Genomic DNA, 11,371 nt, shown 5'->3' with positions numbered 1-11,371 from the left:
TAAAGAGCTTCCCAGACAAAAATAAGCTAAAGGAATTATCACTACCAAGCCAGTATTACAGGAAATGTTGGCAGGACTTCTTTAAGAAGAAAAAACATGTACCAAGAACATGAATAAAAAACGGTAATTACTACATTCCTATCAAAAAGCACTTCAAATGGAAAAGAATTAAGTGCTCCAATCAAAAGACAGAGTGGCTGAATGGATAAGATAACAAGACCCCTACATATGCTGCCTACAAGAGACTCATTTCAGATAAAAGACACATACAGACTAAAGGGAAGAGGATGGAAAAAGATATTGCCTTGATGGACCTAGATGGTATTGAGCTGAATGAAATAAGTAAGATAGAAAAAGACAAATATTGCATGATTTCATGTACATGTGGAATTTAAAGAACAAAATCAGCAATGACAACAACAAAAGCCGAGATAAACTCATAGATACAGAGATTATTTAGAGGGATACTAGATGGGAGGGGAGTTGGGGAAGACAAAAAAAAGGCAAAGGGATTAAGAGGTACAAATGGATAGTCGTTGAATAAAGTGTAGCCTGGGAAAGATGGTTAATAATGTTGCAATAAACATGTAAGGCAGAAGAGGGGCACTCGATTTAGTGGGGTGATCATTTTGTGAGTTATGTGGATCTTTGATCATTATGCTATACAACTGAAACTGGTATATTATTTTATGCCAACTATAATTGAAAAAAAAACCTCATTGAATTATATAATGTAAATATAAGCAACTAATTGTCTATTATATTTCAATAAAGATGAAAAAACTTAAAAAAGGAGAAAAAATAAAATCAAAGGATGTGTGTCAGTAGACTAGAAAATATTTGGGTATTAACTTTTATAACCTAAAATTTTCAAATTAAATGTTTTAAATTTCAAATAATATCCTGGTTACGTGGGTTTGTGTGTTGTTATAAGATGTAATGTTGCAGTATATTTTGCCTCTTGGATACATTAATAGTCAAAGTGAATATTTAGGCTTTATCAAATGTTGACGGCCTAAACAATTTACTATTTCTTTTATTGAAATAGTTTCTTTTCATAAACCACTAATTGTAAGAAAACAATGCAGAGAATTCAAGAAGGAAGAATTGCTGAATACCACCATCCAGAGATAGTTTTCTAAATGTCTAAGTGTAGACTACTTTACATAAATATTTTTGTTCATTAATATTCGAAATCTATTTCTTAATTTTAAAAATCCTGGTTTTACACCATATGCTGTGAAATATATTACCTGCTGTGAAAGAAGGAACCTCATTTCATTTGCTTCTTCTACTCTTTTATTTCCTAAATTCTTTAAAATAAAGATCAACTTTTAGAAGGAAATTGAAATTATCCAATCAAGAGTTATTTAGTGAGCACATAATGTATGCCTGCCTTTTGGGGATAGAAAGGGCGAAATAAAGGGTCACCTCCATGCCTGAGGATTTGCCATGACATTTAGAAAGCGAATGTAGCGCATACACAGAATTTATGCATGCACTTATCAGCCAAGTGGGATCACAAGTCACCCTTAGGAGGATAAATAGAATTACAGCCAGGTTCAGGCACCCTTGTCCTTTCAGCCTTTTAGCGTTATTATACGTGGCTTTGACTATCTCTCCCTTTATTCAAGTCCCTACAATGCCTTCTTACACCTGGGCAAAGTGCGCCAAAATGCAAGATTATTTATCTGTACAATGGAAAGTCTCTCTCTGAGATCTAACAAAAACTGAAATTTCTTACTCAAGCTACTTTCCATGTTACTTATATGTCACATTTCAAAGTTCTGAAATAAGAACACACCATGGCTTTACATTTAATTGAAGCATGCAGTATACACAGTGCTTTCTGTGTTTGTGCCATTTTAATGACAGCACATCCAACCTCGCATTCCCATATTTCTCCATTCTCTAGAGAACAGAGCAAATAGCACTGTCGTTTTGTTATGTGTGTTTAATTTCATTGTATCCCCCACCTGCACCCCCCAAACCATAGCATCATTATACAAGCAAGTATGTGACTTTTTCAGCCAGGGAGGTCACTTAGAGACTGAGGGGTCATCACAATTCCTGCCTGATTTCACCCTCTCTGTCTCAAATGCATATACTGAATCTGTCAGTGGGATGCATTTATTATGGGGAAAATCATAAAGCAGTATTTTAAGGGTTTTGCAGTTAAAAGTTAAACCAAACTATTAAAAACCCTTCCTAAATTTTGGAGAGAGAAATCACCTACAATGAGGATCACACTGCTGAACTGTGTCCCTAGGGCGAGTACTAGTCCTAAGTCAATGCCCTGTTATTTATTCTCTCCCATTCATATCCAATCATCAAGCCCTGTGACTGCATCTCCTAAATTTTTCCTCAATTCTTTTCCTTCTTCTCCTTGCAACCACTGGCTTAAACAAATGGTGTTCTCTGTGGTTGGTTTCCAGTTTTGTCCCATAAGTCATCTGTGCTCATAGTGTTCCAGAAGCTCCCATCTTATCGAACATTATACCTAAATGTCACCAGTTCTATGCAACCAGGACACTCGGAGCACAAACATTCCAGTCTGAAACTGACTTCTCCTGTAGATGGTGAGACTCTCTCTGGCTCGATCCAGTAACAGGGACTTCCCTAACTGGCGGCCAGGGCCTCAGCTTCAAGCATCCTGAGCATGGGGCCATGAAAATATATCCGGGGCATCATTTAAAATTATTCTTCAGTTTCCTTCTGCAGGAAGTCTCAAGAACTCATCCCAGTTGTTTTTCCCCTTGTCTATTTTGAGTATTTTAGACCCAGGTTTCTGCTTGTCCCTGGTCAACAAAATTTAGGAGAGTTTCTTAGTTACTTCCAAAACTCCCATCTCTCAGATACGTTTACGATAACTTCAGAAGGTTTTCTTGACATAAAAGACAGGGGCATAAAGGGTCGGGGTTATTTTCCCAAGCTTTGCTCTAAGGATAAGGATATGGAGGAGGCAGGCAGGTTAGTATTCCTTCAATCCAGACTATCGAGTGAGTGAAAGAATATATTTCCTCCAGGGCAAAGCTGATTTCCTTACTATTATCCTATCCATGTGCTTTGAGGTAGCCTAGAGTGCCCCATTGTTCATCTCTATGCCTCTGAGATCCTTACATCCAGAGTAAGCTTTTTTTTTTTTTTAATGATTCTCTTTACTCATTATAGATCTGTTGAGATTTTCTATTCTTGAGGAAATTTCTGTAGGCCATCTTTTTCTAGAATTTGCTCTTTTCATGTAGGATACCTAATTTTTTGAATAGACAATTGTTCATGGTATGTCCTTATATTATTTTTATTTCAGTAATAATGTCTCCACTTTCATTTCTGATATTATTTGCATCTTCTCTCTTTGTTTCTTAGTCTCACTAAATATTTGTCCAAGTTGATTTTTTTTCAAAAAAACCACTTTAGGTCCATTGATTTTTTCCTATTGTTTTTAGTCTCAATTTCATTTATCTCCACTCTAATTCTTATTATTTCCTTCCTCCTCTAGTCGGGCTTAGTTTGCTTTTCTTTTTCTAATATCTTAAGGTTTATACCATTTGATACTTTTATTTTTTTACTAATGTTTCATCGATAATACATAGGTTTGTCACCTACATTGATAGCCAAAAAGTATTAAAGAATTACTAAGTTTCAGTTACAAATAAATGAAAATAGTGATGTAAACTTGACATACAAGTTCATGAACTCCTTTCTTTATTTGGAAGAACTTGCAATCTTAAATCCTTTTAACTAGAAGCTCAATCTTCTCAGTCTTCTAACAATGCATTTGCATCTCTGTCACAAGCTGAGACGACATTCAGGTGTATAGCATAGTGGTTAGATATTTATATAATTTATGAAGTGATCCCCCCAATTAGTCTAGAATCCACGTGGCACTATGCACAGTTATTACAATATTATTGACTATATTCCCTATACTATACTTCATATCTGCATGACTATTTTGTAACTACCAATTTGTACTTCTTAATGCCGTCACCTTTTTCACCCAGCACCCCAACCCCTTTCTCATCTAGCAATCACCAATTTGTTCTTTGTATCTGAATCTGTTTTTGTTTTGTTTGTTCATTTATTTTGTTCCTTAGATTCCACATATAAGTGAAATTATATGGCATTTGTCTTTCTCAGACTTATTTCACTTAGCATAATACCCTCTAGGTCCATCCATGATGTTACAACTGGTAAGATTTCATATTTTTATTGCTGAGTAATATTTCATTATAAATTTGTACCACTTCTTTATTGTCTATTGATTGGCACTTAGGTTGCTTCTATAACTCGGCTATTGTAAATAGCGCTGCAGTGAACATAGTGGTATATATATCTTTTTGAATTACTGTTTTGGTTTTCTTCGGATAAACACCCAGAAGTGCAATTGCTGGGTTATATTATAGTTCTATTTTTAATTTTTTAAGGAACCTCCAAACAGTTTTCCATAGTGGTTGTACCAATTTGCAGTCCTATTGTGCATGAGGGTTCCCTTTTCTTCTTATCCCAGCCAACACGTGTTTATTTATTTCTTGATGATGGCCATTCTGACAGGTGTGAGGTAATATCTCATTGTGGTTTTAATTTGCATTTCTCTAATGATTAGTGACATTGAACATCTTTTTCCACATTTGGAGAAATGCCTATTTAGGTCCTTGGCCCAATTTTTAATTGGATTTTTTATGTATGTGTGTTGAGTTGTACAAGTTCTTTATAAATTTTGGATATTAACCCCTTGGCAGATGTATCATTGGCAAATATCTTCTCCCACTCAGGAGGCTCTTTTTGTTTTGGGTTACCTTTTTGATGATTTCCTTTGCTGTGCAAATCTTTTTAGTTTGATGTAGTCTCATTTGTTTGTTTGTTCTTCTGTTTCCTTTGCCCAAGGAGGTATATCAGAAAAAAAATATTACCAAAAGCAGTGTCAGAGAATTTACTGCCTATGCTTTCTTCTAGGACTTTTATGATTTCAAGTCTTGCATTTAAGTCTTTAATTCATTTGGAGCTTATTCCTATATATGTCGTAAGAATGTGGTTCAGCTTCATATTTTTGCATGTATCTGTCCAGTTTTCCCAACACCATTTATTGAATAGACTGTAATTTACCCTATTATATGTTCTTGCCTCCTTTGTCAGAAATTAAATGACAATATAGGTATGGATTTATTTATGAGCTCTCTATCCTGTTTCATTGAATTATGTGTCTGTTTTTATGCCAGTACCATGCTATTTTGATTACTATAACTTTGTAGTTTAATTTGATATCAGGCAGCATGATACTTCCAACTTCATTCTTCTTTCTAAAGATTGCTTGGCTATTCAGGATATTTATGGTTTCATATAAAATTTAGGAATATTTGTTCCAGTTCTGTGAAAAATGACATTGGTGTTTTGATAAGAATTACATTAGATCTATAAATTGCTTTTGGTAGTATGGACATTTTAATGATGTTAATCCTATTCATGTTTCCATTTATTTGTATCCTCTTCAATTTCTTTCTTCAATGACATAATTTTCTGAGTACAAGTCTTTTACTTCCTTGATTAAATTTATTCCTGGGTATTTTTTTAATGCGATTGTAAATAGATTGTTTTCTCAATGTCTCTGATAGTTCATTATTGATGTATAGAAATGCAACCAATTTGAATATTTGATCATGCTCCTTTACTAAATTCATTTATCAGTTTTAAGATTTACTTGTTGAAATCTTTAGGGTTCTCTATATATGGTATCATGTCATCTGCAAATATGATAGTTTTAATTCTTTTATAATTTGGATGCCTTTTATTTCTTTTTCTTATCTGATTGCTGTGGTTAGAACTTTCAATACCACAATAAATAAAAATGGGGAAAGTACATATCCTTGTCTTGTTCCTAATCTTACGGAAAATGCTTTTAGCTTTTCCCTGTTGAGTATAATGGTAGCTATGGGTTTTTCATACATGGCCTTTATTAGGTTGATGTATGTTTCCTCTATTCTCATTTTGCAGAGAGTTTTTATAACAGGGATGCTATCATTGAGCTCACCTGTACTTCACCCCTAAGTTTTGTGAGCATCCTTAAACCAGTGTTTTATACTCTGTATCTGATAGGTTGCTCGCCACCATTTCATTTAGTCCTTTTATAGAGTTTAGTCCTGTTCTTTCATTTGGGACATGTTTCTTCGGTTTTTTATTTTGGCTCTCTATGTTCATTTCTACGCATTAGGTATATCTTCTATGTCTCCAATCTTAGCCGGCTGGCCTGATGTAGTAGGTGTCCTGTGTGAGCTGTTGGTGCAGTCTCCCTGATCGCCTGCACTGTGTGCTCCAGAAGTGTCCCTTGTGTAACTGTGTGTGCTGCCCACTGCTAGAGCCCAGGGCGAGTGCCTGTGAACAAGTGAGTCTGTGCATGGTCCTTTGAAGGGATGTCTGGATTTCTAGGTGCCTTCCATCTCATCCAGATGGTCCACTAATTTTCACAGCCAGATTTTGTGGGGATTTCTCTTTTTGGACCTGGAACCTGGGGTTGAGGAGCCACAATGTGGGGCTGAGGCCTCTTGGTCCTCTGGGGAGCCTCTGCAGTCCAGATATCACTCCCAATACTCGACTACCACACGTGGGTGTGGGATCAGTCTGTTTTGCATCTCTGCCCCTCATACCAGTCTCGTTGTGGTCTCCTCTTTGTATCCTTAGCTATAAGGATTCTTTTCAACTATTTTTCAGATAACTCTCCAGGTGGACTGTTTCACAATTTAATTTCAGTTTTGATGTGGTCATAGGAGGAGACATGTGCAGCATTTACCTACCCCATCATCTTAACTGGAACACCTGAAATCTTTTTATTTTTTATTTTTAAATTAACTTATTTTTATTATGCTGACATTGGTTAGCAAAATACATTAAGTTTAAGGTGTACCATTCAACAGAAGGCATGTATATTTTGCATTGTGTCTTCACTGCCCATAGTTAGATTTCTTTCTGTCAGGACATATTTGATCCTTTTTCCCCATCTACCTCCCCGCTCCCCAACTATCCTCTGGTAACCACTAGTCTACTGTCCCTATCCATAAATCTCTGTTTGTATCTTCTGTTTGTTTGTTGATTTTAAGTTTATATCCCACATATAAGTGATATCATGTGGATTTCCCCATTTTCCATCCGGCTTATTCCACTTAGCATGATTATCTCAAGGTCCATCCATGTTGTTGCAAATGGTGGTATTTCACCTCTTCTTATGGCTGGTCATATTCCATTGTATATATGTGCCACAGCTTTTTTAGCCAATCGATTGTAGGACACTTCAGTTGCTTCCATGTCCTGGCCATAGTGAACAATGCTGCTATGAACATTGATGTGCTAATATCTTTTTGGATATATGTTTTCAAGTCTTTGGAGTAAATACCTAGTAAAGGGATTGCTGGATCATATGTTAGATCCATTCTTAGTTTTTTGAGGAACCTTCATACTGTTTTCCATGGCAGCTGTACCAATTTACAGTCTTACCAGGAGTTTATGAGGGTCCTTTTTTTCTGCATCCTCTCTAACCTTTGTTATTACTTGTCCTATTGGTAACAGCTATTCTAACAGGTGTGAGATGATATCTCATTGTGGTTTTGATTTGCATTTCCCTAATAGCTACTGATGTTGAGCATCTTTTCATATCTTGGCCATTTGTGCGTCCTCTAGAGAGAAGTGTCTGTTCAAGTCCTCTGCCCATTTTTTGATAAGATTATTTGTTTTTTTTTTTTTTTTTGGTTTTACTGAGTTGTATGAGTTCTCTGTATATTTTGGATATTATGCCCTCATCGGAGGTGTTGCTTGCAAATATATTTTCCCATCTGATGGTGGCCTCTTTACGTTGTTGACAGTTTCTTTTGCTGAGCAGAAACTTTTTATTTTGCTATATTTCTCATTCATTTCTGTTTGCTTTTACTTCCCTTGCCTTTGAGGTCAAATTCATAAAATCCTCTCTAAGTCCAAGGTCATTGAGTTTTGTTCCTATGTTTTCTTCTATGCATTTTATTGTGTCAGGTCTTATATTCAGGTCCTTAACCCATTTTGAGTTAATTTTGGTGTGTAGTGATAGACAGCAGACTAGTTTCATTCTTTTGCAAGTGGCTTTCCAGTTTTCCCAGCACAATTTATTGAAGAGGCTTTCCTTTCTCCACTGTATGCTTTTGGCTTTTTTGTCGAAAATTATTTGCCTATATAAACATGGATTTATTTCTGGACTCTTGATTCTATTCCACCGGTCCATGTGTCTCTTTTTCTGCCAATACCATGCCATTTTAATTATTGTCACTGTGTAGTTTTAATTTGAAGTCAGAAAGAGTGATGCTTCCAGCCTCGTTCTTTTTTCTCAGGATGGCTTTGGCAATTTGGAGTCTTTTGTGTTTCCATACAAATCTGATGATTTCTTGTTCTATTTCTTTAAAAAATGCCAATGGAATTTTAATGGAGATTGCATTAAATCTGTATAATGCTTTAGGTAATAAGGTCATTTTAACTATGTTGATTCTTCCAATCCAAGAACATGAAATATCTTTCCATTTGTTTGTATCTTCTTCGATTTCTTTTAATAGGGTCTTATAGTTTTCATTATATAGGTCCTTCACACGTTTTATTAAATTTATTTCTAGGTATTTTATTCTTTTTGTTGCAATTTTAAAAGGAATGATTTTTTTTCACTTTTTCTGACACTTCATTATTAGTGTACAGAAACGCTATGTATTTTTTTAACACTGATTTTATATCCAGAAACTTTACTGTATTTGCTTATTGTTTCTAGTAGTGTTCTGTGGAGTCTTTAGGGTTTTCTATATAGAGAATCATGTCATCTGAAAATAGTGACAGTTTGACTTTTTTGTTTCCTATTTATATCTTTCTCTTGCCTTATTGCACTCACTAGGACCTCCAATGTTATATTGAATAAGAGTGGCAATAATGGACAGCATTGTCTTGTTCTTGATCTTAGAGGGAAGGTTCTCCTTCACACACACACACAACTGAGAAAATAACTTTATTTTGTTTGGGAGGATGCAGGTATCAGAATTTCTGGAATTGCTTCTTAGTGCCTGCAGCCTTGGTGACCTTGAGCACACTGAAGCACATGGTCTTGCTCAAGTGCCAGCATTCAAAACAGTGACAACATCGCTGATCTGGACATCTCTTAAGCTGGGAGACAGGTGTGTGGACATGTTCCTGTGGCATTTCTCAAAGCAGTTGTACTTTCAGATGTAGTAGAGGTAGTCTCGGTTGATGACAATAGTTCTCTGCATCTTCGTCTTGGTCACCACACCAGACAAGATGCACCCTAGGATGGAGATATTACTGGCAAAAGGACATTTCTTGTCAATGTAGGTGCCCTCAATGGCCTCCTTGGACATCTTGAAGCCAAGATTGACGTTCTTGTAGTACCACAAAAGCTTCTCTCTGCCAGTTTCTCAAAGAAGGACTCTTCTTATTTTGAAAGATGGTTGGCTGCTTTTGGTAGTCATACTCTGTTTGAATGTCTGCCATCTTCAAGGCTGCCTGAAAAAAAGCTAGAAGGAAGGTTTTTAGTTTTTCACCATTAAGTATAATGTTGGCTCAGGGTTTGTCATATATGGCCTTTATTATGTTAAGGTACTTTCCTTCTATATTGACTTCGTTAAGTGTTTTGATCATAAATGGATGCTGTATCTTGTTGAAAGCTTTTTTTGCACCTATTGATATGATCATATGATTCTTATTTTTTAATTTGTTTATGTGGTGTATAATATAAATTGATTTGATGTTGAACCATCCCTGTGCCTCTGGGATGAAGCCCACTTAGTCGTGGCATATAACCTTTTAAATATGTTGCTATATTTTGTTCGCTGGTATCTTATTTAGGATTTTTGCATCTGTGTTCATTAGAGATATTGGTCTGTAGTTTTCTTTCGTGTTATCTTTACCAGGTTTTAGTATCAGAGTAATATTGGCCTCATAAAATGGGTTGGGAAGTATTGCCTACTCTTCAATTTTTTGGAAGAGTTTGAGGGGAATAGGTATTAAATCTTTTTTTGAATGTTTGGTAGAATTCACTGGTGAAGCCATTTGGTCCTGGACTTTACTTTTTGGAAGGTTTTAGAATATTGTTTCAATTTCCACACTGTTGATTGGTCTATTTAGATTTTCCAGATCTTCTTGATTCAGTCTAGGAAGATTGTATTTCTAAGTACTTGTCCATTTCTTTTAGGCTATTGAACTTGGTGTTATATACATTTTTAATAGTATTCTTCTACAATTCTTTGAATTTCTGCAGTGTCAGTCTCATAATTCCCCCTCTTTCATCCCTGATTTTATTTGTGCCATTCTCTCTCTCTTTTTTTTTAGTGAGTCTAGCCAGGGCTTTGCCAATTTTGTTGATCTTCTTAAAGAACCAGCTCTTTGTTGCATTTCTTTTTTTTTTTTTTCAATTTCACTTATTTCTGCTATAATTTTGATTATTTCTTTCCTTCTGCTCATTTTAGGCCTCATTTGTTCTCCTTTTTTTAGTTTTTTAAAGATGAAGTGTTAGGTTCTTTATTTGGGCTCATTCTTGTTTTGGGAGATAAGCCTGTAATGATATAAACTTTCCTCTTATGACCATTTTTGCCTTGTCCCAAAAGTTTCGATATGTCATACTATCCTTATCATTCATTTCTATGTATTGCTTGATCTCTCTTTTTATTTCTTCCCTGACTCAGTTATTCTTCAGTAGCATGTTATTTAATCTCCTTATATTTGTGGTTCTTCCTGATTTCTTTTTGCAGTTGAACTCTAGTTTCAAAGCATTATAATCAGAGAATATGGTTGATATGATTTCAACCCTCTTATATTTGTTGAGGCTATCTCTGTGTCTCAATATGTGGTCAATCCTTGAGAATGTTCCATGTACACTAGAGAGGAATGTATAAGCAGCTGTTTGGGGATGGAAGGCTCTGGAAATGTCAATTATGTCCAGTTGGTCTAATGTATCATTTAAGGATTGTTATTTCCTTATTGATTTTCTGTTTGGATGATCTGTCCATATCTGACAGTGGGGTGTTTAGGTCCCCTACTATGATAGTGTTTTGGTCTGTTTCTCCCTTTAGTTCTGTTATTAATTGCTTTACATATTTTGGGGCTCCCTGATTGGGAGCATAGATATTAATAAGTATTATGTCTTCTTGGTGCATGATTCCCTTTATCATTGTGAAGTCTCTCTCGGTATTTTTCTTTACCTTTTTTATTTTGAAGTCTATTTCATCTGATATTAGTACCGCTACTCCCACTTTTCTCTAAATGCCATTTACTTGGAATATCATTTTCCATCCTTTCATTTTGAGTCTATATTTGCCTTTGGAGCTGAGATGTGTCTCCTGGAAACAGCATATAGTTGGGTTTT

At 35.5% G+C, this 11,371-nt stretch overlaps 1 pseudogene; it reads right to left on the bottom strand.

The window, feature by feature from the left end:
* Window positions 1-9,027: 9,027 nt before the first annotated feature.
* Window positions 9,028-9,501, bottom strand: LOC107511602 (annotated as a pseudogene).
* Window positions 9,502-11,371: the final 1,870 nt, after the last annotated feature.

Source organism: Rousettus aegyptiacus, unplaced genomic scaffold (assembly GCF_014176215.1).
Source record: "Rousettus aegyptiacus isolate mRouAeg1 unplaced genomic scaffold, mRouAeg1.p scaffold_m13_p_12, whole genome shotgun sequence".
Classification (NCBI taxonomy): domain Eukaryota; kingdom Metazoa; phylum Chordata; class Mammalia; order Chiroptera; family Pteropodidae; genus Rousettus; species Rousettus aegyptiacus.
The sequence above is the reverse complement of the archived record's forward strand: the minus strand, read 5'-3'. Positions and strand labels throughout refer to the sequence as shown.